We start from the raw sequence: 24,479 nt of genomic DNA on the forward strand, positions 1-24,479 counted from the left end.
GTTCAATTCTGGTCGCCACACTACCAGAAGGATGCGGAGGCTTTGGAGAGTGTGCAGAAGAGATTTACCAGCGTGTTGTCTGGTAGGGAGGGATTAGCTGTGAGGAGAGGTTGGAGAAACTTGGTTTGTTCTCACTGGAATGACGAAGGTTGAGGTGCGACCTGATAGAAGTCTACAAGATTATGAGGGGCATGGACAGAATGGATAGTCAGAAGTTTTTTCTCAAAGTGGAAGAGTCAATTACTAGGGAGCATAGGTTTAAGGTGCGAGGGGCAAGCTTTGAAGGAGATGTACGAGGCACGTTTGTTTGCACAGAGGGTGATGGGAGCCTGGAACTCGCTGCCAGGGGAGGGAGTGGAAGCAGATACGATAGTGAGTTTTAAGGAGCGTCTTGAAAAATACATGAATAGGATGGGAATAGCAGGATATGGTCCCCGGAAGGGTAGGGGCTTTTAGTTCAGACGGGCAGCATGGTTGGTGCAGGCTTGGAGGGCCGAATGGCCTGTTCCTGTGCTGTACTTTTCTTTGTTCTTTGTGACCATCAAACTGCATTACCGTTGATCTGGGTAATTTGACATCCACGATCCTGGTTTGTAGAGACCCAGGTGCCTGATTAATGAAGCAGAACAGCAGCAGAGGAAAGAAAATTAAGCAAATTCTGCTCTCTGGATCCCACTGTCTGATGGGATGTCCTGTCCCATGTGTCCAAAAATCTGCAGCTCTGTTCAGTCTCATGAAGACCCAGGGCAGAAACACGCAAACATGAGTAGACACCATCCTCGAATCGAGCGACTGCTGATGACAACAAGAGTCAACGTGCAGCAGGGAGCAGGAGCAGTCATCCTGGACCAGGGAGCAGGAGCGGTCATCCTGGACCAGGGAGCAGGAGCGGTCATCCTGGACCAGGGAGAAGGAGCGGTCATCCTGGACCAGGGAGCAGGAACGGTCATCCTGGACCAGGGTGCAGGAGCGGTCATCCTGGACCAGGGAGCAAGAGCGGTCATCCTGGACCAGGGAGCAGGAGCGGTCATCCTGGACCATGAACCAGGAGCAGGAGCGGTCATCCTGGACCAGGGAGCAGGAGCGGTCATCCTGGACCAGGGAGCAGGTGGAGAGAATGCTGTGGATTTCTATCCTGGACTGTAATGGGGAAATAAATAGTACATGTTAAGGTTATGATATGATTTAAGAATGAGGTTTCAGTCTGAATAAAACAACAGAAACGGGGTTACAGATTGTTACTAAAATTCTAATTGACCTTTGTAAAACTGAACGCACAAGTTAGCAGAATTTGCAGCTGTGTTCTCGCAAGGACAGCGAGCTTCAATAACAAGGAACAGGAGGTAACGGCTGTCTCAGTAACAGATGGGGACAGTGGACAATAACAAGATAAGCTGTGCCTGCAAGGGTAGGTGAGAGTGCATGTTTATATATACCAGATTGAAACTTTAAACAATGACTGTGCATGTGTTCAGAAAGTTAGAACTGTGCCACTTTGTGTAAACAATAAAATTAGTTCAGCGAGAATGCTTGTTGAGCTATCTCTCGTAAATCTGCTCTGATGCTCCTGTGAATCATTTGTTTGGAGAAGTTAACTGTGACAGGTGATGGTACTGTACATTTGCAGGATACTTGAAATGGAGGATTGACAGACGGGAAACTTAAACCAAACATCGTATCGCGATCTGACAGAGTCACTCGATTCATCAGAACCTGAATTTCAGCAGCATCTGGGTGTGGAAGCTAAAAGGTTTGTCTGTTCTGTCTGTGAGGGAAGATTTCAGGTCTCAGTCTGACTGGAAAAGCCCCGAGATTCACAAAACCTGGTTAGACCAAACCTGGAGAACTGTGTTCAGTTCTGGGCAACAAACCTGAGGAAGGATAGAATGGCCTCGGAGGGAGTGTAGCACAGATTTACCTGAGTGATATCTGAACGCCCAGAGTTAAATTACAAGGTACAATTACAGGAAAGGCTGTGTGGATTCTCCCTAGTCTGCGTGGGTTTCCTCCGGGTGCTCCAGTTACCTCCCACAAAAATGTGCAGATTAGGTGGATTGGCCGTGCTAAATTGTCTCTTTGTGTACAAAAGGCGAGGTAGTGTTATGGGAATAGGGTGGGAAAGTAGGCCTCGGTAGGGTGTTCTTTCAGAGGGTCAGTATAGACTCGATGGACCGAATGGGCTCTTTCTGCACTGTAAGGATTTAAGGATTTCTTGGAAAGAGCCATAGAATCAGAATGGTACAGAGGAAGCCATTCCACCCATTGGACCATGCCAGCTCTCTACAGCAATCCAGTCAATCCCATCCTCCTGCTCTATCCCATATCCTTGCAACTTTATCTCCCTCAAGTGTCTCTCCAATGTCCTTCAAAATCATTCATCATGTTATTTCCACCCCCTCGTGGGCAGCAGGTTTTGGGTCATTATCACTCAGTGTGTAAAAATATTCTCCCCCACATCCCCGTCTATCTCTTATCCAGATTTTTTTGGCTACCTTATCCAAACCCATCAGAATCTTGAGAACCTGAATCAAATCTCCCCTCAGCTTCTTTTGCTCAAACTATTCTGGTAAATCTGCAGCTTCTCAAGAATCTTCACTTCCTTCCTAAATTCTGGTAACCAGATCTGGACACAATACTCGAGATGTGACCTAACTAGAGCTTTATAAAGATTCAGCATAACTTCGCCCGGTTTTTGTATCATATTCCTGCTTATGAAGCTCAACACCCCATTTGCTTTACTAATTACTCTCTCAATATGTCTTGCAGATATACAAAATCCTTTTCCTTCACCTCCCACTTCTATCTCCTTTCTTAGAGGCCAGAGTCCTGTGTAGGTCAAGACCAAGTGGGAGGTTCTCCCCCTGAAGGACATTGGCGAACCAGTTGAGTTTTCACAATAATCCAGTAACTTTCATCATTACTTCTTCCTCGTCTCCGGTAGCACGGTGGTTAGCACTGCTGCTTGAGAGCTCCAGGGTCCCAGATTCGATTCCCGGCTTGGGTCACTGTCTGTGCGGAGTCTGCATGTTCTCCCCTTGTCTGCGTGGGTTTCCTCCCACAGTCCAAAGATGTGCAGCTTAGGTGGATTGGCCATGCTAAATTGCCCTTAGTGTCCAAAAAGGTTAGGTAGGGTTACTGGGATAGAGTGGACGTGTGAAGCAACAGAAAAGTATATTTAGCCTTTAGAGAGCAAGTCTGCAACAATACTTGCTGAGAGGCAGTTATCTGGCAGTCACCTGAGGCCTGTTTAGGGGCACAAAGGTACACATCGTATTCTTCTCTTTGAAGTTTTAGTGTGAGTCATCCTGAAGTCTGTGTAAAAGACAGACAGAAAGCGCACATTAGTAAGCATTGCGCAGGTCAAAGAGACACAGCCTGAGTGAGACACATCCAGAGTGGGGAATTTGAAACTTGGTAATTTGGTACAGTGAGGTAATTCGGTGCAGAGTGGGAGAAGGTACTTTTTCCCTACTGTTTTGTTCTCTCTCTTTCTTCGGGCCTAGTTTCGGGAGCCGTTCAGAGGAGGAGGAGCAGTCTCTGTGAGTATAGAAACCTTACGGGAACTTCCTGTTTTCCACTTTTTTTTCTCAAAAGTGACATCAGAGGGAAGCTTTGATCTGATTTGTTGATAGCAAATCTGCCCCAAATTTAAAAAAACACAGCTAAACTAGTAAACTTAAATTAAACTAATTAATGAATTAGATATGGCTGGTCAGGTGATGTGCTTGAGCTGTTTGATGTGGGAGCTGGCAGATCCCATTGCGAGCTGCAGCGACCACATCTGCAGTAAGTGTCAGCTGCTCGAAGAGCTCCAGCTCAGAGTTGATGAGCTGGAGTCTGAGCTTCAAACACTGAGGCACATCCGGGAAGGGGAGACTTACCTGGACACTGTGTTTCAGGAGGCAGTCACACCTGTCAGAGTAAGTAGTTTAAATCCTGCCAGTGGCCAGGGACAGCAGGGTGTGACTGCAAGTCAGGCAGGTAAAGGGAACCAGCAGTCAGGAACTCAGGAGCCTCAGCCCTTGACCCTGTCCAACAGGTACGAGGCATTTGCTCCCTGTGTGGATGGTGAACAGGACTGCAGGGAGGATGAGTCAGCTGACCAAGGCACCATGGTTCAGCAGGCCATTCAAGGGGAGGGAGTAAATAGGCAAGTTGTAGTTGTAGGGGATTCTATTATCAGGGGGATAGATAGTATCCTTTGTGAGCAGGATAAAGAGTCCCGCATGGTATGTTGCCTGCCCGGTGCTAGGGTGCGGGACATCTCTGACCGGGTGAAAGGAAACTGGAGAGGGAGGGGGAGGATCCAGTTGTTGTGGTCCATGTCGGTACCAACAACATAGGCAAGTCTAGGAAAGAGGACCTGTTTAGAGAATATAAATAGCTAGGATTCAAATAAAAAAAACAGGTCCTCAAGGGTCATAACCTCCGGATTACTGTCCGAGCCATGTGCAAATTGGCATAGGGAGGCAAGAATAAGGGAAGTTAACACGTGGCTGAAAGAGTGGTATGGGAAAGAGGGGTTCCTTTTCATGGGACACTGGCATCAATTTTGGGACAGGGGGTACCTATACCGTTGGGATGGTCTCCACCTGAACCGAGCTGGGACCAGTGTTCTGGCGAAAAGAGTCAATAGGGTGGTCAATAGGACTTTAAACTAGAGATTGGGAGGGAAGGGAAAGTCAGGGAACCAAGAGGTGAAGTAATCAGTGGGAAGCGTAGCTGCTTAGGAATACAAAAAAGCACAAAAAGACAGAACTCAGGAGAGGTTACGATAGTCCCCATCCCACAAAATATGACACAGTGTATGGAAAGGCTCAGTAAACCAAGGTCCACCACACTAAGAAAACAAAAAGGGACGGTCAAGAGAATTAAAGGTGCTATATTTAAATGCGCGCAGTGTACGGAACAAGGTAGATGAGCTTGTGGCCCAGATTGTGACTGGCAGGTATGATGTGGTAGGCATCACAGAGACGTGGTTGCAGGGGGTTCAGGACTGGCATTTAAACATCCAGGGATTCACAACCTGTCGAAAAGACAGAGAGGTGGGCAAAGGGGGCGGGGTTGCCTTGTTAATTAGGTATGAAATTAAATCAATAGCACTAAACGACATAGGGTCAGATGATGTGGAGTCTGTGTGGGTAGAGTTGAGGAACCACAAAGGCAAAAAAACCATAATGGGAGTTATGTACAGGCCTCCTAACAGTGGTCAGGACCAGGGGCACAAATGCACCACAAAATAGAAAGGGCATGTCAGGAAGGCAAGGTCACAGTGATCATGGGGGACTTCAATATGCAGGTGGACTGTGTAAATAATGTTGCCAGTGGACCCAAAGAAAGGGAATTCATTGAATGTTTACTGGAGGGCTTTTTGGAACAGCTTATGATGGAGCCCACAAGGGAACAGGCTATTCTAGACTTAGTATTATGTAATGAGCCAGACTTGATAAAAGATCTTAAAGTAAGGGAACACTTAGGAGGCAGTGATCATAATATGGTAGAATTCAGTCTGCAATTTGAAAGAAAGAAGGTAGAATCAGATGTAAAGGTGTTACAGTTAAATAAAGGTAACTACAGGGGCATGAGGGAGGAACTGACGAAAATCAACTGGGAGCAGAGCCTAGTGGGAAAGACAGTAGAACAGCAATGGCAGGAGTTTCTGGGAGTAATTGAGGACACAGTACAGAGGTTCATCCCAAAGAAAAGAAAGGTTATCAGAGGGGGGATTAGGCAGCCATGGCTGACAAAGGAAGTTAGGGAATGCATCAAAGCAAAAGGGAAAGCCTAAAATGTGGCAAAGAGTAGTGGGAAGTCAGAAGATTGGGAAGGCTACAAAAACAAACAGAGGTTAACAAAGAGAGAAATAAGGAAAGAGAGGATCAAATATGAAGGTAGGCTAGCCAGTAACATTAGGAATGATAGTAAAAGTTTCTTTAAATACATTAAAAACAAACGGGAGGCAGAAGTAGACATTGGGCCGCTCCAAAATGACGCTGGTAATCTTGTGATGGGAGACAAGGAAATAGCTGAGGAACTAAATAAGTACTTTGCGTCAGTCTTCACAGTAGAAGACATGAGTAATATCCCAACAATTCAGGAGAGCCAGGGGGCAGAGTTGAATATGGTAGCCATCACAAAGGAGAAAGTGCTAGAGAAACTAAGAGGTCTAAAAATTGATAAATCTCCGGGCCCAGATGAACTACATCCTAGAGTTCGAAAGGAGATAGCTGAAGAAATAGTGGAGGTGTTAGTTATGATCTTTCAAAAGTCACTGGAGTCAGGGAAAGTTCCAGAGGATTGGAAAATCGCTGTTGTAACCCCCTTGTTCAAGAAGGGAACAAGAAAAAAGATGGAAAATTATAGGCCAATTAGCCTAACCTCGGTTGTTGGCAAGATTCTAGAATCCATCGTTAAGGATGAGATTTCTAAATTCTTGGAAGTGCAGGGTCGGATTAGGACAAGTCAGCATGGATTTAGTAAGGGGAGGTCGTGCCTGACAAACCTGTTAGAGTTCTTTGAAGAGATAACAAATAGGTTAGACCAAGGAGAGCCAATGGATGTTATCTATCTTGACTTCCAAAAGGCCTTTGATAAGGTGCCTCATGGGAGACTGCTGAGTAAAATAAGGGCCCATGGTATTCGAGGCAAGGTACTAACATGGATTGACGATTGGCTGTCAGGCAGAAGGCAGAGAGTTGGGATAAAAGTTTCTTTTTCAGAATGGCAACCGGTGACGAGTGGTGTTCCGCAGGGTTCAGTGTTGGGGCCACAGCTGTTCTCTTTATATATTAACGATCTAGATGACAGGACTGGGGACATTCTGGCTAAGTTTGCCGATGATACAAATATAGGTGGAGGGGCAGGTAGTATTGAGGAGGTGGGGAGGCTGCAGAAAGATTTAGACAGTTTAGGAGAGTGGTCCAAGAAATGGTTAATGAAATTCAACGTGGGCAAGTGCGAGGTCTTGCACTTTGGAAAAAAGAATAGAGGCATGGACTATTTTCTAAACGGTGACAAAATTCATAATGCTGAAGTGCAAAGGGACTTGGGAGTCCTAGTTCAGGATCTCTAAAGGTAAACTTGCAGGTTGAGTCCGTAATTAAGAAAGCAAATGCAATGTTGTCATTTATCTCAAGAGGCTTGGAAAATAAAAGCAGGGATGTACTTCTGAAGCTTTATAAAGCACTAGTTAGACCCCATTTAGAATACTGTGAGCAATTTTGGGCCCCACACCTCAGAAAGGACATACTGGCACTGGAGCGGGTCCAGCGGAGATTCACACGGATGATCCCAGGAATGGTAGGCCTAACATACGATGAACATCTGAGGATCCTGGGATTATATTCATTGGAGTTTAGGAGGCTGAGGGGAGATCTAATAGAAACTTACAAGATAATGAATGACTTAGATAGGGTGGACGTAGGGAAGTTGTTTCCATTAGCAGGGGAGACTAGGACCTGGGGGCACAGCCTTAGAATAAAAGGGAGTCACTTTAGAACAGAGGTGAGGAGAAATTTCTTCAGCCTGAGAGTGGTGGGTCTGTGGAATTCATTGCCACAGAGGGTGGTGGAGGCCGGGACGTTGAGTGTCTTTCAGACAGAAGTTGATAACGTCTTGAATTCTCGAGGAATTAAGGGCTATGGAGAGAGAGCGGGTAAATGGAGTTGAAATCAGCCATGATTGAATGGTGGAGTGGACTCGATGGGCCGAATGGCCTTACTTCCGCTCCTATGTCTTATGGTCTTATGGCATCAGCTGATAAGAATCAGAAAAAAAAATTGTCTCAAAGCTGCAGACAAACTGCTCAACCTCACCGTCAAAGATGGAAAATCCTGCTGAAAGGTGCCGGGTTGGTTGATGCATATCCAAGGCTCTGGCACAGCGGCACAGTGGTTAGCACAGCTGCCTCACAGCGCCAGGGACCCGGGTTCAATTCTGGCCTTGGGTGACTGCGTGGAGTTTTTACTTTCTCTCCCACAGCCCAAAGATGTGCAGGTTAGGTGCATTGGTTTTGTTAAATTGTCCCTTAGTGTTCAAAAGGTGAAGTGGGTTTACATGGATAGGATGGGGGAGTATTCCTAGGTAAGGTCCCTTTCAAAGACTCCGATGCACTGTCGGAATTTTATCCTCTGTTCTAAAAGAGATTACTGTAAAGTGTGAAATCTGTAAAAAGAATCGGAGCACGCCATCACACCCTATTATAAACCTTCCCTTTGGCTGTGATTTTAACGAGGCAGTTGCCATGAATCTAAAGGTATGGGACAAAGACAGAAATATTTTCATTCTAAACTTTCGACATGATAACTAAATGGTAACCCGATTTAGTCTTTCTCCAATAATACATGGCAAGGGGGACTTCCGGTGGGGTGGGAGAGCAGGGCGGCCGCAAAAAAAAGAGCTCCCGCCAGTGGCCGCGATTTGCGGCGATTTTGGGGAAATCCCCGAGACCCCACGCACCCCCCGACTATTGTCGGCCTTTGGGGCCGCCACGGGCAGCCAGCGGGGCCGGTTTAAAAGCCGGCGAAGAACCCGCGCGGGTGTCGGGCGGCGGGGGCTGAGGTGCCGGGCCCGGCAGGTCAGAGCAGCGGGGGCGGAGCTACGGAGAGGCCGTGGCGGCAGGCCCGAGCGCCATGTGGGGAGGGTGCTCCACGTCGGATGGCTCCCACCTAGGAAGAAGAAGGTTGAAGCCTGGACCCAGGTGAATGTAGAGGAGAAAGAAAGAAGATTTATGGAAGTTTGGTAAAAGTTTTTTTTTTCTCAAAAAAGAAGAATGTCAGATTGATGAAGGGCAGGAGGGTGAAGGGGGAGAGAGGAGAAAGGAAAGAAGATAAAAAACAATAAGCCGCTAAAGGATGCGAAAAGTAGCGTCAAAGAAAGGAAGAAACGCGGGTTCGCCGCCGAAGAAGAAGATGAGCAAAAGCAAAGGTGTTGACAGGATGGCGGAAGCCGAACTGCAAGGAAGGGCCGCACTACTTACGGTGGAGAAGATGACCGAGGTGATGGCGGTGGAGCTGGAAAAACGCATGATGAGGCACATGGAGATCCTGAGGAAAGAGATGGTGGTCGTGGTGAGGTCATTGTTGGAGGAGGCAATCGGCCCGATCAGGATGGAGGTGGCAAAGGCATTGGCCGAGGTGAGAGAGCAGGGCGAGAAGATGAAGGAGGTGGAGGCCGTGACACGACACAGCGACCAGGTCACCTCGATGGGGGACGAGCTGCGGAGGGTGGTGGAGGTTAACAGAGGGCTCCGAGCAAAGCTGGAAGACTTGGAAAACCGCTCAAGGCGGCACAATTTGAGAATTGTGGGCTTGCCCGAAGGGACAGAGGGCCCAAGGCCAACGCAATACTTCGCTAAGAAGTTGGCGGAGCTGATGGGGGAGGGTGCGAGCCCCACCCTGTATGAGCTAGACCGAGCTCATCGGTCATTAAGGCCGAAGCCCAAAGTGAACGAGCCGCCAAGGGCAGTAATTATCTGCTTCCATAAGTTTTGCATGAAGGAGAAAGTATTAAGCTGGGCGAACCAGAAGCGTGAGGTGCTGTGGGATGGTACTGCGGTTCGGATCTACCAGGACTGGACGGTGGAGTTGGCAAAAAGACGAGCGGCGTTTGGGCGAGTGAAGGCGGCTTTGTACAAGAAGGGGGTGCGATTTGGTGTGGTGTACCCGGCGAAGTTGAGAGTAACATATAACGCCAAAGACTTTTATTTTGAGACAGCGGAGGCGGCTGAGGCGTTCGTGAGGGCAGAAGGCTTGGGACAGACGTGAAGAGCGGAACTGGAAGAAAGACTGTGGACTGTGTTTGAGCGGCTGGAAAATGTACAAATGTAACAACTTTCTTTTTACTGATTTGTATTGAAATTTGAAATTTATTTCTCTTTGCATTGTTACAGAGTTCAAGTTAATGGTGTTCTGTGTTGCGACGGTTAAATGTTATGTTAGTGAATTGTAGGGGTTGGATTGTTGGGCTTGTTTTGCTGTTTCTTTCTCTGGGACTGGGCGGAAGGGGGCGAGAGGTATTGGCGGGGGGGGGGGGAGCCACCCGCGCTAGCTAACTCGAGTCAGTTAGTGAACGGGGGGTGAGGTGAGAGGAGGACTGCGGACATTGGAGCCTGGATAGCAGGCTTCAATGGGCCTACGAGGCGAGCAAGAGGGGGTGGAGGGAGGGATGTTGGGGGATGTTTTTGTAGGGGGGGGTTCTTGGGTGGGGGGGAAGGGGTTCGATGTTAACAATGGACAGGGGCGGGTCAGGCTTATGGGGTGGTATGGTGATGGTGGATAAGAAAGGTGGGGGGGGGGGTGGGGGGGGGGGTGAGAGACCCCCAGTAAGGATAATCACGTGGAATGTGAGAGGGCTAGGAGGTCCGGTCAAGAGGTCAAGGGTGCTTGCACATCTTAAAAGTGTGAAAGCCGATGTAGCAACGCTGCAGGAGACTCACTTGAGGGTGAAGGACCAGGTGAGACTTAAAAGGGGCTGGGTTAGCCAAGTGTTTCACTCCGGATTTGATGGAAGGGCTCGAGGGGTAGCGGTGCTGGTCAGCAAAAGGGTACGCTTCCAGATGGAGAAGGTGGTGGCAGATCAGCGGGGTAGATATGTGATTGTGACAGGGGCATTGGAGGGGAGATTAGTGGCGCTGGTAAGTGTATACGGTCCCAATTGGGATGATGTGGGATTCGCGAGGAAGGTGGTTGGGTCTATTCCCGACTTAGACACGCATGAGCTGATTGTGGGGGGGGGGGGGGGGGGGGGGACTGGAACCTGGTGCAGGAGCCAAGGTTGGATAGATCACGGCCGCGCTCGCTGGTCCCATCAGGGGGTGGGCGAAGGCGCTGGCTGGGCTAATGGTGGAAATGGGAGGGGTGGACTGTAAAAGCCAGGTATTTCGAATACAACTAGTATAAGTAAAATATAACTGTTTAAGCATAAATATTAGGCCCCAGTTTTAAATACCCATTTATACAGCATAATTCACTTTTACTGAAGTCCGTTGTTCTGGCAAATGCATATTTTCAAAGACAGTGTGACATTAAAACAGCACAGTTGCAAGATAATTTGACACTGCTTGTGCTAATTGTCAAGGACAGGGACTGAATACCACAGCAACATGAAGGCACCATTGTTCACAATGCAGATAACAGCTGGGTCAGAAAAGCTAATGTTGCACATTGAAGATGGACGGCTTGCCATCAAATCAAATGTGTTTGAGTCTAACCCAAACCAATTAGGATTATATTGGGGTCTGATTAGATGACTTAAGACAGATATGAAAGTGTATAACTGAAAAGTTTCCGCCCGCCATTTTAGTGTTGTCTTTTGGTGTTGTCTGTCCTTAATTTTTGTCTTTGGTGTGTTGTCTTTCTGTTAGTTTAGTCAGTTTTGTCCTTAATAGTCTCCATTTTAGAGATGTCTTTTGGGGGTTCTGTCAGTCTACCAGTCTGTGTCAGTGATGTTAGTCCACTTTTGACTTTGAGTTTGAGTTTAGCTGAAGATTAGCTCTCTCTCTCTTTTCATGTTTCATTGCCAGACTTTGACCTTTTAAAAGTTACTTTCGAGCTGTCTGCCTAAGCAAAAAGATAATGTCTGTAATTCTCTGAAAGCTTCGAATTGTCTACGAATTGCCTTTTAAATGACTTTCAAATTGTAATCAAGCGACTACAAATAAAACAATTCTTTTTGGCACCTGAGAAGTTTATACTGCAAATTTCTGCTGAGTTCCAGTATTCGCAAAGTGCTACTGATAACCGAATAGCAGAGATAATATAAATTCCTTCAACTTTACACAGTCGAATAATACAAGGAATCGAACAACTTGGCATAGTCCAGAAATAGTACAAATCTTACAACTTGTCGTATTGCGCCAGGACTTGATTCATCAACTAAGCTTCCCCCAAACTTGGCGTAGTTCGACAGGTTACGATCCCATAAATTATAGTTTCATGAACCTGGTGCAGGAGGCAAGGTTGGATAGATCACGGCTGCGCTCGCTGATCCCATCAGGGGGGGTCGAAGGCGCTGGCTGGGCTTCTGGTGGAAATGGGAGGGGTGGACCCTTGGAGGTTCCTGCTCCCAAGGGAACGGGAATATTCATTTTTCTCAGCGGTCCATAAGGTATACTCGTGGATCGACTTTTTTGTGGTGGGGAAGGCTTTGCTGGCAGGAGTCAAGGGGTCGGAAGACTCTGCAATTGCAGTGTCAGATCACGCTCCACATTGGGTGGATATGGTGCTAGAGAAGGGGGCAGCGCAGAGACCGGGGTGGAAACTGGATGTGGGGCTTTTGGGGAACCAAGTATTCTGTGAGAAAATTGAAAATGTAATTAAGGAATATGTAGGCTTCAATTGTACGGATAAGGTGTCGAAGGCAGTCGTCTGGGAGGCTCTAAAGGCGGTGGTGAGAGGTGAGGTAATTTTGTTTAAGGCTAGGGTGGATAAGGAGGAGAGGTTGGAGCGGCAGAGGGTAATAGATGAGATGTTGGAGGTAGATAGGAGGTATGCAGAGGATGGGGACCCGGCGAAGCTGGAAAAGAGGAAGGAACTACAGGCGAGCTTCGACCGACTGTCCACCAGGAAGGCGGTGCGCCAACTGAGACGAGCAAGGGGTGCAGTTTATGAACATGGAGATAAGGCAGGTCAGCTCCGGAGGGAGGCAGCGGCAAGGGAAATTCTTCAGGTGAAGGATAGGGCAGGGAAGTTGGTGGTGGCCCCAGTGCTGATTAACAAGGTTTTTGAGGAGTTTTATGAGAGGTTGTACAAGTCAGAGCCATTCGGGGGCGACCGTGAGATGCAGGAATTTCTCGATGGGTTGAAGTACCCGAGGCTAGGGGAAGGGGACAGGGCTACATTAGAAGGAGCAATAGTGGAGTAGGAGATAAAGGATGCGATTGGGAGGATGCAGTTGGGGAAGGTGGCAAGGCCGGATGGGTTTCCGGTGGAATATTATAAAAAATTTAAGGATAGGTTGGCACCCCTGATGGTGGGGATGTTTGAGGAGGCGATAGGGAAGGGGGTGTTGCCGCAAACCTTGGGGCAGGCATCGATTTCCCTGTTACTAAAAAAAGATAAGGATCCGACGGAGTGTGGGTCGTATTGGCCCATATCACTTCTGAATGTGGACGTAAAATTGTTGGCGAAGGTACTGGCGGGTAGGCTGGAGGAGTACCTTCCGAAGGTGATAGGGGAGGATCAGACAGGGTTCGTGAAAGGGAGGCAGCTGTTTTTGAACATTAGGAGGGTTTTGAACATTGTTATGGCACTGGCGGAAAGAAAGGAAACAGAGGTAGTTGTGGCATTGGACGCCGAGAAGGCGTTTGATCGGGTAGAATGGGGGTACCTGATGGCAGTGCTGGAGCGGTTTGGGATTGGACCAAGGTTTGTGAACTGGGTAAAGCTATTATATAAGGAGCCGAAGGCGAGTGTCCGCACAAATAATATCAGTTCGAGATATTTCTCTCTCCGCCGTGGGACGAGACAGGGATGTCCTATGTCCCCCCTGCTGTTTGCACTTGCAATTGAGCCATTGGCCATCGCATTGAGAAGTTCGGGAGCATGGCAAGGAATAGTGGGGGGGGGGGGGATAGAGCATAGGGTGTCATATGCCGACGACTTGCTGCTGTATGTGTCGGAGCCGAGTGCGTCGATAGGAGGAATATTGGAGCTACTGCGGGTATTTAGGTCTTTCTCGGGGTACAAGTTGAACCTGGACAAGAGTGAGTACTTTGTGGTGTCGCGGCCGGGGGCGGGGTGGTGGGGGGGGGGGGGGGGGGCTGCCATTCCGTAGAGCAGGGACTCATTTTAGGTATCTGGGGGTGCAGGTTGCCCGGGAGTGGGGGAGGCTTCGCAGGTACAACATCACTAGTTTGGTGGGGAGAGTGAAAGCCGATCTGGCAAGGTGGGACGGCCTACCTCTGTCACTGGCAGGTCGGGTACAGGCGGTTAAAATGAATGTGTTGCCGCGATTCCTGTTTATTTTTCAATGCCTACCGATTTTCCTGCCAAAGTCTTTTTTCAGGGAGATTGAGGGAAGGATTACCTCATTCATATGGGGAGGGAAGGTGGCCAGAGTGAGAAAGGTGCTGCTACAGAGGGGAAGGCAGGCAGGGGGTTGGGGTTAGGGTCAAGGGAAATGCCGATTCGGGGGAACCACAGATTTGAGCCAGGGAGGTGGGATGGAAGTTTTCGGAAATGGGAAGAGAAGGGGATTAAGACGCTAAAAGATTTGTTTCTTCGGGGTCGGTTTGCAGGATTGAGGGAGCTGGAGGCGAAGTATGGGCTAGAGCAGGGAGAAGTGTTTAGGTACATGCAGGTTCGGGATTTTGCCAGGAAGGAGACACAGAGCTTCCCAGAGGAACCAGCCTCCACATTGCTGGAGGAGGTGTTGACGACAAGGGGACTGGAGAAGGGGGCAGTGTCAGCGGTGTACGGAGCCATTTTGGAAGAGGATAAGGCACCACTGGAAGGGATCAAAGCAAAGTGGGAGGAAGAGCTGGGAGAGGTTATAGAGGAGGGGGTCTGGTGTGAGGTGCTCCGGAAAGTGAATGCCTCCACCTCATGTGCGAGGTTGGGGCTGATACAGCTGAAGGTGGTATATAGAGCGCACCTCGATATATGAGCTGATTTTTTGAAGTAGAGGATGTGTGTGAGCGTTGCGGGGGGGTGGGCCCGCGACTCACGTTCATATGTTTTGGTCCTGTCCAAAGCTAGGGGAGTACTGGAAGGAGGTGTTTAGGGTAATTTCCAAGGTGGTGCGTGTGAAACTGGACCCGGGTCTCCAGGAGGCCATATTCGGGGTGTCGGAGCAGCCAGGGTTGGAAACGGGAGCGGAGGCAGATATCATAGCCTTCGCCTCGTTGATCGCCCGAAGGCGGATCCTGCTGGGATGGAGACCAGCCTCTCCACCCAGTGCCCTGGCGTGGCAGGGGGATCTGTTGGAATACTTGACCCTTGAGAAGGTTAAGTTTGAATTGAGGGGAAGCTCGGAGGGGTTCTACAAGTCATGGGCACTATTTATTATGCACTTTCAAGAACTGGATAACATCGGTTGGGGGGGGGGGGGGGGGGGCGACTGTGTAGATTAAGGGTGACTATGGGTAATCATAGAATCATAGAAGTTTGCAGCATGGAAACAGGCCCTTCGGCCCAACCAGTCCATGCCGCCCAGTTTTTACCATTAAGCTAGTCCCAGTTGCCCGCACTTGGCCCATAACCCTCTATACCCATCTTACCCATGTAACTATCTAAATGCTTTTTAAAAGACACAATTGTACCCGCCTCTACTACTATCTCTGGCAGCACATTCCAGACACTCACTACCCTCTGAGTGAAGAAATTGCCCCTCTGGGCCCTTCTGAATCTCTCCCATCTCACCTTAAACCTATGCCCTCTAGTTTTAGACTCCCCTACCTTTGGGAAAAGATGTTGACTATCTACCTTATCTATGCCCCTCATTATTTTATAGACCTCTATAAGATCACCCCTAAGCCTCCTACGCTCCAGGGAAAAAAGTCCCAGTCTATCCAGCCTCTCCTTATAACTCAAATGTATACCATCAAGTCCCGGTAACATCCTAGTAAATCTTTTCTGCACTCTTTCTAGTTTAATAATATCCTTTCTATAATAGTGTGATCAGAACTGCACACAGTATTCCAAGTGTGGCCGTACCAATGTCTTGTACAACTTCAACAAGACGTCCCAACTCCTGTATTCAATGTTCTGACCAATGAAACCAAGCATGCCGAATGCCTTCTTCACCACACTGTCCACCTGCGACTCCACCTTCAAGGAACTATGAACCTGTACTCCTAGATCTCTTTGCTCTATAACTCTCCCCAACGCCATACCATTAACTGAGTAGGTCCTGGCCTGATTCGATCTGCCAAAATGCATCACCTCACATTTATCTAAATTAAACTCCATCTGCCATTCGTCGGCCCACTGGCCTAATTGATCAAGATCCCGTTGCAATCCTAGATAACCTTCTTCACTATCCACTGTGCCACCAATCTTGGTGTCATCTGCAAACTTACTAACCATGCCTCCTAAATTCTCATCCAAATCATTAATATAAATCACAAATAACAGTGGACCCAGCACCGATCCCCGAGGCACACCACTGGTCACAGGCCTCCAGTTTGAAAAACAACCCTCTACAACCACCCTCTGTCTTCTGTCGTCCAGCCAATTTTGAATCCAATTGGCAACCTCACCCTGGATCCCGTGAGCTTTAACCTTCTGCAACAACCCTGATTCCTTTTTGTCATTTGTTTATGTAAACATGTGGGTTGAGGTTTGGGGGTTGGTGGGCGGTTGGGATCGTTGTTATTATGGGGATTGACATATCTTGCTGATTATTGTTTATTGTTGACAGGTGTAAATGTGGGAGAAAATGTGAAAAAGGAGAATTTAAAAAAAATATAATAATACATGGCAAGGATAAAAGGGTGATTCTCGACAAGTCATGGAGAAATGGATAGGGACTGGACCTGGGGCAATAGCTCAGTGTCTGACTGATGATGGAGGCGAATTTATTAATGACGAGTTTGGAGACGTGCGAGAAAATATGGACATTTTGGTCATGAACATTGCAGCTGAAAGTCCTTTCAGCGACGGACTCTGTGAAAGGAATCACACGGTGATCAATGAAATGCTGCAGAAACTCTTGAGCTGATCAGCCTTACTGCAAGTTGACAACTGCACTGGCTGGGATGATTCATGGAGAGAATTCACTTCAGATGGTTGGAGGGTATAATCCCTGTCAATTAGTCTATGGGAGAAATCCCTAATGACCCTCTGTGCTGGGAGATCGCCCTCCTGCTTTCGAAGGGACCACAATTAGTTCAATTTTTAGTAATCAATTCCCTTTTTGTTTCACAAAAAGATTTGCTCGCTAATAAATTATTGGGTATCCTCGGAGAGGGGTAACAGATAAAGTAAGGAAAACCATATTTTTTCTTCAATTTATTTTGAAACATTGTTTGTCCATGTTGTTATGATCCTGGACAGGACGGTTAATGTTTAAAGAGAAACACCCAGTGATTAACTGAAAGAATGGAGTCATAAAATGTCATGTTTTTAAACAAAAACAAACTTTACTAGATATTTAAAATAAAATGAAAAACCAGCACTATGAACTTAACACTATAGTTAACAATGATTTACGCTGTAATCCCAGTTCAACCTTTTTAACTCTCTTCCCACCCACCCTATCCCCAAATAATTCCCTTACATTTAACAATATCTTGAAGGTTGATTCACATGTTCCTGGGACCATCCAAAGGTATGTCAAAGCTCTCCACAATTCACTTTAATTCTCCTTAGTATTCTGGCCAATCTCCAAGATTTTACAGGGGTCCTTCCATTGGCTTTTGGTTCAGCAACTTTCATATTGAACACCTCAAAACTGTGGACTACATAAGAAACTAGAGAGTCGTGAACGCAGCCCAGACCAATACACAAACACGCCTCCCATCCAGTGACTCTGCCTACACCTCCCGCTGCCTTGGGAAAGCAGGCAGCATAATCAAAGACCCCTCCCACCTGGGTTATTGTCTCTTCCAACCTTTTCCATCGGGCAGAAGAAACAAAAGTCTGAGAAAACGCACTAACAGATTCAAAAACAGCTTCTTCCCACTGTTAACAGACACCTGAATGCCCCTCTTATGGACTGAACTGATCCCTTTACGCATCTTCTCGACAGTTGTAGCACTAGGCTCCATATGATTCACCCGATGTCTATGTATTTACACAGTGTACCTATTATCCATCCCATCTGTTTGGATTGGATTTGTTTATTGTCACGTGTACAATAAACGTGAAAAGTATTTTTCTGCGAGCAGCTCAACAGATCATTAAGTACATGAGAAGAAAAGGGAATAAAAGAAAATACATAATAGGGCAACACAACATATACAATGTAGCTACAAAAGCACTGGCATCGGATGAAGCATACAGGGTGTAGTGTTAATGAAATCAGTCCATAAGAGGGTCATTTAGGAGTCTGGTGACAGTGGGGAAGAAGCTGTTTTTGAGTCTGTTCGTGCGTGTTCTCAGACTTCTGTATCTCCTGCCCGATGGAAGAAGTTGGAAGAGTGAGTGAGCCAGGTGGGAGGGATCTTTGATTATACTGCACGCTTTCCCCAGGCAGCGGGAGGTGTAGATGGAGTCAATGGATGGGAGGCAGGTTCGTGTGATGGACTGGGCTGTGTTCACGACTCTCTGAAGTTTCTTGCGGTCTTGGGCCAAGCAGTTGCCATACCAGGCTGTGATGCAGCCCGATAGGATGCTTTCTGTGGTGCATTTGTAAAAGTTGGTAAGAGTCAATGTGGACATGCCGAATTTCCTTAGTTTCCTGAGGAAGTATAGGCGCTGTTGTGCTTTCTTGGTGGTAGCGTCGACGTGGGTGGACCAGGACAGATTTTTGGAGATGTGCACCCCTAGGAATTTGAAACTGCTAACCATCTCCACCTCGGCCCCGTTGATGCTGACAGGGGTGTGTACAGTACTTTGCTTCCTGAAGTCAATTACCAGCTCTTTAGTTTTGCTGGCATTGAGGGAGAGATTGTTGTCGCTACACCACTAGGTTCTCTATCTCCCTCCTGTATTCGGACTCATTGTTATTCGAGATCCGGCCCACTATGGTCGTATCGTCAGCAAACTTGGAGATGGAGTTGGAACCAAGTTTTGCCACGCAGTCGTGTGTGTACAGGGAGTAGAGTAGGGGGCTAAGTACGCAGCCTTGCGGGGCGCCGGTGTTGAGGACCATTGTGGAGGAGGTGTTGTTGTTCATTCTTACTGATTGTGGTCTGTTGGTCAGAAAATCGAGGGTCCAGTTGCAGAGTGGGGAGCCAAGTCCTAGGTTTTGGAGCTTTGATATGAGCTTGGCTGTGATTATGGCGTTGAAGGCGGAACTGTAGTCAATAAATAGGAGTCTAATGTAGGAGTCCTTGTTTTCGAGATGCTCTAGGGATGAGTGTAGGGCCAGGGAAATGGTGTCTGATGTGGACCGGTTGCAATGGTATGCGAATTGCAGTGGATCAAGGCGTTCTGGGAGTATGGAGGTGATGCGCTTCATGATCAACCTCTCGAAGCACTTCATTACGACTGAAGTCAGGGCCACTGGTCGGTAGTCATTGAGGCACGTTGCCTGATTCTTCTTCGGTACCGGTATGATGGTGGTCTTCTTGAAGCAGGTTTTACGTATGGAGTGATCTGCCTGGACTCCATGCAGAACAATACTTTTCACTGTACCTCGGTACACATGACAAATCTAAATCAAAGCTTGGACTTTACTATCTTCATCCTGAGGGATTTAAATATTGAGAACGCTCTGGTTCATAATGGACCTCTAGGCTTTTAGTCCCACAGTTCCTGCAGATTGTCCACACAGCCTGCAAACTGCCTCTGTGAGGAAATAAAAGTCTAACAGATCATACGTTGTTTAACTGTTCACACCATTGACTCTGACCTTATTTTATCAACAACGGCTACCTTTTCACTGTAATTAACCCAGGCTTGTTTCACTTGCATTTACATCAGAGTTCTGTTAATTTCTATCTATCTACATTTAAAGGAATTCCAATTCCCAAAACTGCAATTTATTTTCTGAAACATATATGATATGAAATGACATGTTTGCAGCAGCCAGCAGGAGCACGATGGGCTGAATTACCTCCTGTGCTCTATGAGCCTCATTGAAAGGCAGAGACTTGTCTTCCATTGTGGGTGACATTAAAGAAAGCAGAGTCTGCTTTTCTCTGTATAGTTTAACTCTTACATCTCCGCGAACATTCTCTGAAGTGGCAGATGGAGTTTAATATGGAGAATGTGAGGGGATGTGATTTGGCAGATGGGATATGGAGAGGCAATGTAGACTGAATGACACACTTCTAAAGAGTGAACAGGGACAAATAAAGGTGGGAATTGTTGTGCAGAGATATTGAAGGTGACAGGACAGAGTGTGGGGGGAATTAGCAAAGCAAATGGGATCTTGGGCTTCAGAAATAGAGGTATTGAGTACAAAGACAGGGAAGTTGTGCGGAACATTTCTAAAGCTCTGGTTAGGCCACAACTAGAATATTGAGTCCAGTCTGGTCACCACACTTTAGGAAGGATGTGAGGGTCATTGAGAGGGTAGAGAGGAGATTTACTAGAATGGTTCCAGGGATGAGGAATCACAGAATTGTTACTGTGCAGAAGGAGATTATTTGTCCCATCGTGTCGACACCGGCTCTGCAAACAAGCATTGTGGCTCAGTGCCATTCCCCAGCCTTTTCCCCATGACCCTGCAGATTTTTTCCATTTTAGCGACAAGGTTCGGTTGGAGAAAGTGGGCTTGTTCTCCTCGGAGAAAAGGGCGTTGAGGGGAGATTTGATCGATCTGGACACGTTTATGATGTGTTTGGACAAGGTGAACAAAGAAAAGGTATTACCATTCGCTGATGGTGCAAGGAGGAGGGGACACAGATTGAACCTTTTGGTCAAGAAAGGTGGGGGTGGGGAATGTGAGGAAGAATATTTTGATGCAGCCAGTGGATATGACCCGGCACACTCAGCCACGAGGGCAGTAAAAGCGTTTTTGAAATGAAATTGGATGGGCACTTGTGGGAGATTAGATTTCAGGGTTATAGGGCAATGGGATTGAATGGTTTGTTCTCCAGAGAACTGGTATAGACATGACCGGATTCATGGCCCATTTCCTACCCGAGTGACTGATCTGAAATTTCAGCTGCTCCAGTCTCTGCAACTAACTGAAGTCCCCTGTCCCTGGTGCCAATCTCATCAATCCACTCTCCAGCCTCGGTAAGAACCTTAACTCTTCCTTCGACAGAGATCCCGTTTTTTGTCATCCATTCCAGGGATTGACTTGGAAATCAGGGAATTTATGATCAACTTGTTTAGAGTCGGGTTAGACTACACAGTGATCTCCTTTTCGAAAAAGGGAATAGAGGCACTGGAGAAGATACAAAGAATCTCAAGAATAACGCCACAACTGAGCAGTGAAACCTCAGGAAAGGCTGGGTGCTTTTCTCTGAAAAAGAGAAAACTGACCAGATGAAATCTTTTCAGATTATGGAGGGGTTAATAATCCCACAGGAATTTCAGTAGAAACCTCTTTACCCAGCGAGTGGTGAGAATGTGGAACTCGCTACCACAGCGAGTGGTTGAGGTGAACAACATGAATACGTTGAAGGAAAGGGCAAGTGGTGAGGATGACACAGAGCCTATACAGGGATACAGACAGGTTTGGTGAGCAGCGAAAAAACTTGGCAAATGGAATATAATGGAGGAAAATGGGAAGTTATGTACTTTGGTAGGAAGAATAAAGGATCTGAATGTTGTTTAAATGGGGGAAGACTGCAGAAAGCTTAAGCACAGAGGGACTTGGGGTCCCTGTGGATAAATCACAAAATGTTAGCTGAAGTCTTGCAAGTTTTGACTTGATTTATTATTGTCATATGTATTAATATACAGTGAAAAGTGTTGTTTCTTGCATGCTGTACAAACAATGCATACCGTACATAGGGAAAGGAGAAACTACAGAATGTAATGAAATGGAAAATGAAAAACGCTTATTGTCACAAGTAGGCTTCAAATGAAGTTACTGTGAAAAACCCCTAGTTGCCACATTCCAGCGCCTGTTCGGGGAGGATGGTACGGGAATTGAACCGTGCTGCTGGCCTGCCTTGGTCTGCTTTCAAAGCCAGTGATTTAGACCTGTGCTAAACCAGCCCCTGTAATGTTACAGTTATAGCAAGGTGTAGAGAAAAAATCAACTGAATACAAGGTAGGTCCGTTCAAAAATCTGATGGCAGCAGGGAAGAAGCTGTTCTTGAGTCGTTTGGTACGTGATCTCAAACTTTCGTATCATTTTCTTGTCGGAAGAAGGTGGAAGAGAGTATGTCCGGAATGCGTGGGGTCCTTAATTATGCTGGTTGTCTTTCCGAGGTAGCGGAAATTATAGATAGAGTCAATGGATGGGAGGCTGGTTTGCGTGATGGACTGGGCTACATTCACGCCCTTGGGCAGAGCAGGATCCATACCAAACCATGATATAACAAGAAAGAATGCTTTCAATGATGCATCTGTAAAAGTTGGTGAGAGTCGTAGCTGACATGCCAAATTTCCTCAGTCTTCTGAGAAAGTAGAGTCTTTGGTGGGCTTTCTTAACTATATTGTCAGCATGGGGGGGACCAGGACAGGTTGTTGGTAATCTGGTTACCTAAAAATTTGACGCTCTCGACCCTTTCTAAGTTCAGCAGGCAATTGGGATAACAAATGGAATGTTGGTCTTTATTTCAAATGGAATGGGTTGTAAAAATAGGGAAGTCCTGCTCAAACGATCCTGTGAATAGTTACATAGAAACATAGAAAATAGGAGCAGGAGGAGGCCATTCGATCCTTTGGGCTGCTCCGCTCTTCATTATGGTCATGGCTGATCATCCAATTCAATATCCTGATCCCGCCTCCCTCCTCTCACCCTCATTATCTGTAGAGGCTGGGTCATTAAGTATGTTCAAGTTTAAGATAGACAGATTTTTAATCAGTAAGAGAATCAGGGGTTATGGGGATAAGGCGGTAAAGTGGAGTTCAAGATCATGTCAGATCAGCTATGATCTCATTGAATAACAGAGCAGATTTGATGGGCCGAATGGCCTACCTCTGCTCCTACCTCTTGTGGACAGGCTAGATTTGGAATAGGAGATGATGCTGATGGGGAGATGAAGAGGGGTGGGCGGAGGGTCAGGTGCAGCATAAATACTGACACAGACCAACTGAGCCGACCCAATGCAATAGAGACAAATGTATTTATTTTAGATTAACCTGTAGTGGCAGGGAAAACACTATTTACTATCCAGGATAAAATAAATGTACTACATCTGCTTTTGTGAATCACTTCAGTCGAAATGTGCAGTCCCCGTCACAGAACCGGCCCACTGGAAGCAAAGTCGGAAGACTGGCCAGTCCAGCAGAAAGAAACTCTGACTCTCCGTCAGAATGAACATGGTTCATTCCTGGATGTGATTCACAGCAGCAATAACAGTAGAATCCAACCCCTGTCATCACTTATGGACTTGCTGGTGTCTCAGCAGGTTGGATATTTGGGTGAATCCTTTACCACAGTCAAAGCAGATGAATGGCCTTTCTCCAGTGTGAACTCGCTGATGCAGGCGCAGGGTGTATGAATCACGGAATCGCTTCTCACAATGACAGCAGATGAATGACCTGTCCCTGCTGCCAACTCGCTGGTGTCTCAGGAGATTAGATAAATGACTGAATCCCTTCCCGCACTCGGAGCAAGTGAAAGGCCTCTCCCCAGTGTGAAGTCGCTGGTGTGTGTGCAGGTTGGATGAATTGGTGAATCCCTTTCCACATTCAGAGCAGGTGAACGGTCTGTCCCCAGTGTGAACTCGCTGGTGTCTCAGCAGATTGGATGACTGTGTGAATCCCTTCCCACAGTCAGAGCAGATGAACGGCCTCTCCCCAATGTGACTGCGTTGATGAGTTTCCAATGCAGAGGGCGTACAGAATCCCTTCCCACAGTCCCCACATTTCCATGGTTTCTCCACAGTGCAAGTGTCCAATGCCTCTCCAAATTCAATGATCAGTTAAAGCCTCATCAACGCACAAAACCCTTGTATGGTCTCTCCTCAATGTGAATGGTGCAAAGCTTTAACAGGCTATGTCAAGGTAAAAGTCTTCCGCACTCAGTTTGCTGGAACACTCTCACTCGGGGGGAGAGGGGGGTTGTCTGATTGCCTTTCTAGTCACACCGATTTTTAAAACCTTTTGAGGCAGACAAACATTTCTCTTTTGAGAGTCAAAGTCCAATGATATTCATGTCCCAGTGAACTCAGTGACTCTCAGATCTTGACGTGATGATTAGTTCAAGATTTCTGTCTCCAAATTCTCTACTTCTAACGTCCTGTAAAAGGAGTTTAGAAAAGTTATCACCGTCAGTCCAGGATAGACATTCAGAACAGACAATTCTAGTTCCAATGGAACATTCTTTCCTCTCTTATTTTAAAGAAAGCTGTAAATCTCCATCCACACACACACTGTTCTCAGTCTGCTGTACATCCTCCCAATTCTCCTGTAGGTGACAATTTGTGCGACTCCTCTACAGATCCATGCTCACCACTTCCTGTCGAGTACACAGCACTAAAAATCTTGATGCAGATGCTCGCCAAAAACATACACGTTTAAATCCCGGATTAAAAATCTGTTTCACCTACAGTACTGTATTGCTTGATCAGAGTTTAGTGAGTCATTGCAGTAGAAATAGATTAAGATAATGATTGTTTATGAACACAAACACGCTGCCTACAAGGGTGGCGAATGCAGAGACATTCAACTACATCAAACAGGAATTCAATGGGTAAAGAAATATACTTGAAGGACTATGGGGATATGGACAGTGAATGGGACTGACTGGATTCCTCGACTGAAAGACAACATGGACTCGAGTTGTCAAATGGGACTCCTGTGCTG

At 46.9% G+C, this 24,479-nt stretch overlaps 1 protein-coding gene and 1 long non-coding RNA gene across 12 annotated transcripts in view; one reads left to right on the forward strand and one right to left on the reverse strand.

Annotated features, from left to right (window-relative positions):
* LOC140421854 (uncharacterized) overlaps nt 1-24,479 on the forward strand; it is a 514,775-nt gene that overhangs the window by 424,010 nt on the left and 66,286 nt on the right. The window lies entirely within an intron of this gene.
* The window catches only part of LOC140421789 (uncharacterized), a 51,636-nt gene continuing 48,574 nt past the window's right edge, over nt 21,418-24,479 (reverse strand). For all 11 annotated transcript variants that reach the window (XM_072506643.1, XM_072506648.1, XM_072506639.1 and 8 more), the window contains one exon: nt 21,418-23,913. The gene's annotated coding sequence lies outside the window, so the exon portion shown is untranslated. The remainder of the gene's footprint in view (nt 23,914-24,479) is intronic.

Source organism: Scyliorhinus torazame, chromosome 5, assembly GCF_047496885.1.
Source record: "Scyliorhinus torazame isolate Kashiwa2021f chromosome 5, sScyTor2.1, whole genome shotgun sequence".
Classification (NCBI taxonomy): domain Eukaryota; kingdom Metazoa; phylum Chordata; class Chondrichthyes; order Carcharhiniformes; family Scyliorhinidae; genus Scyliorhinus; species Scyliorhinus torazame.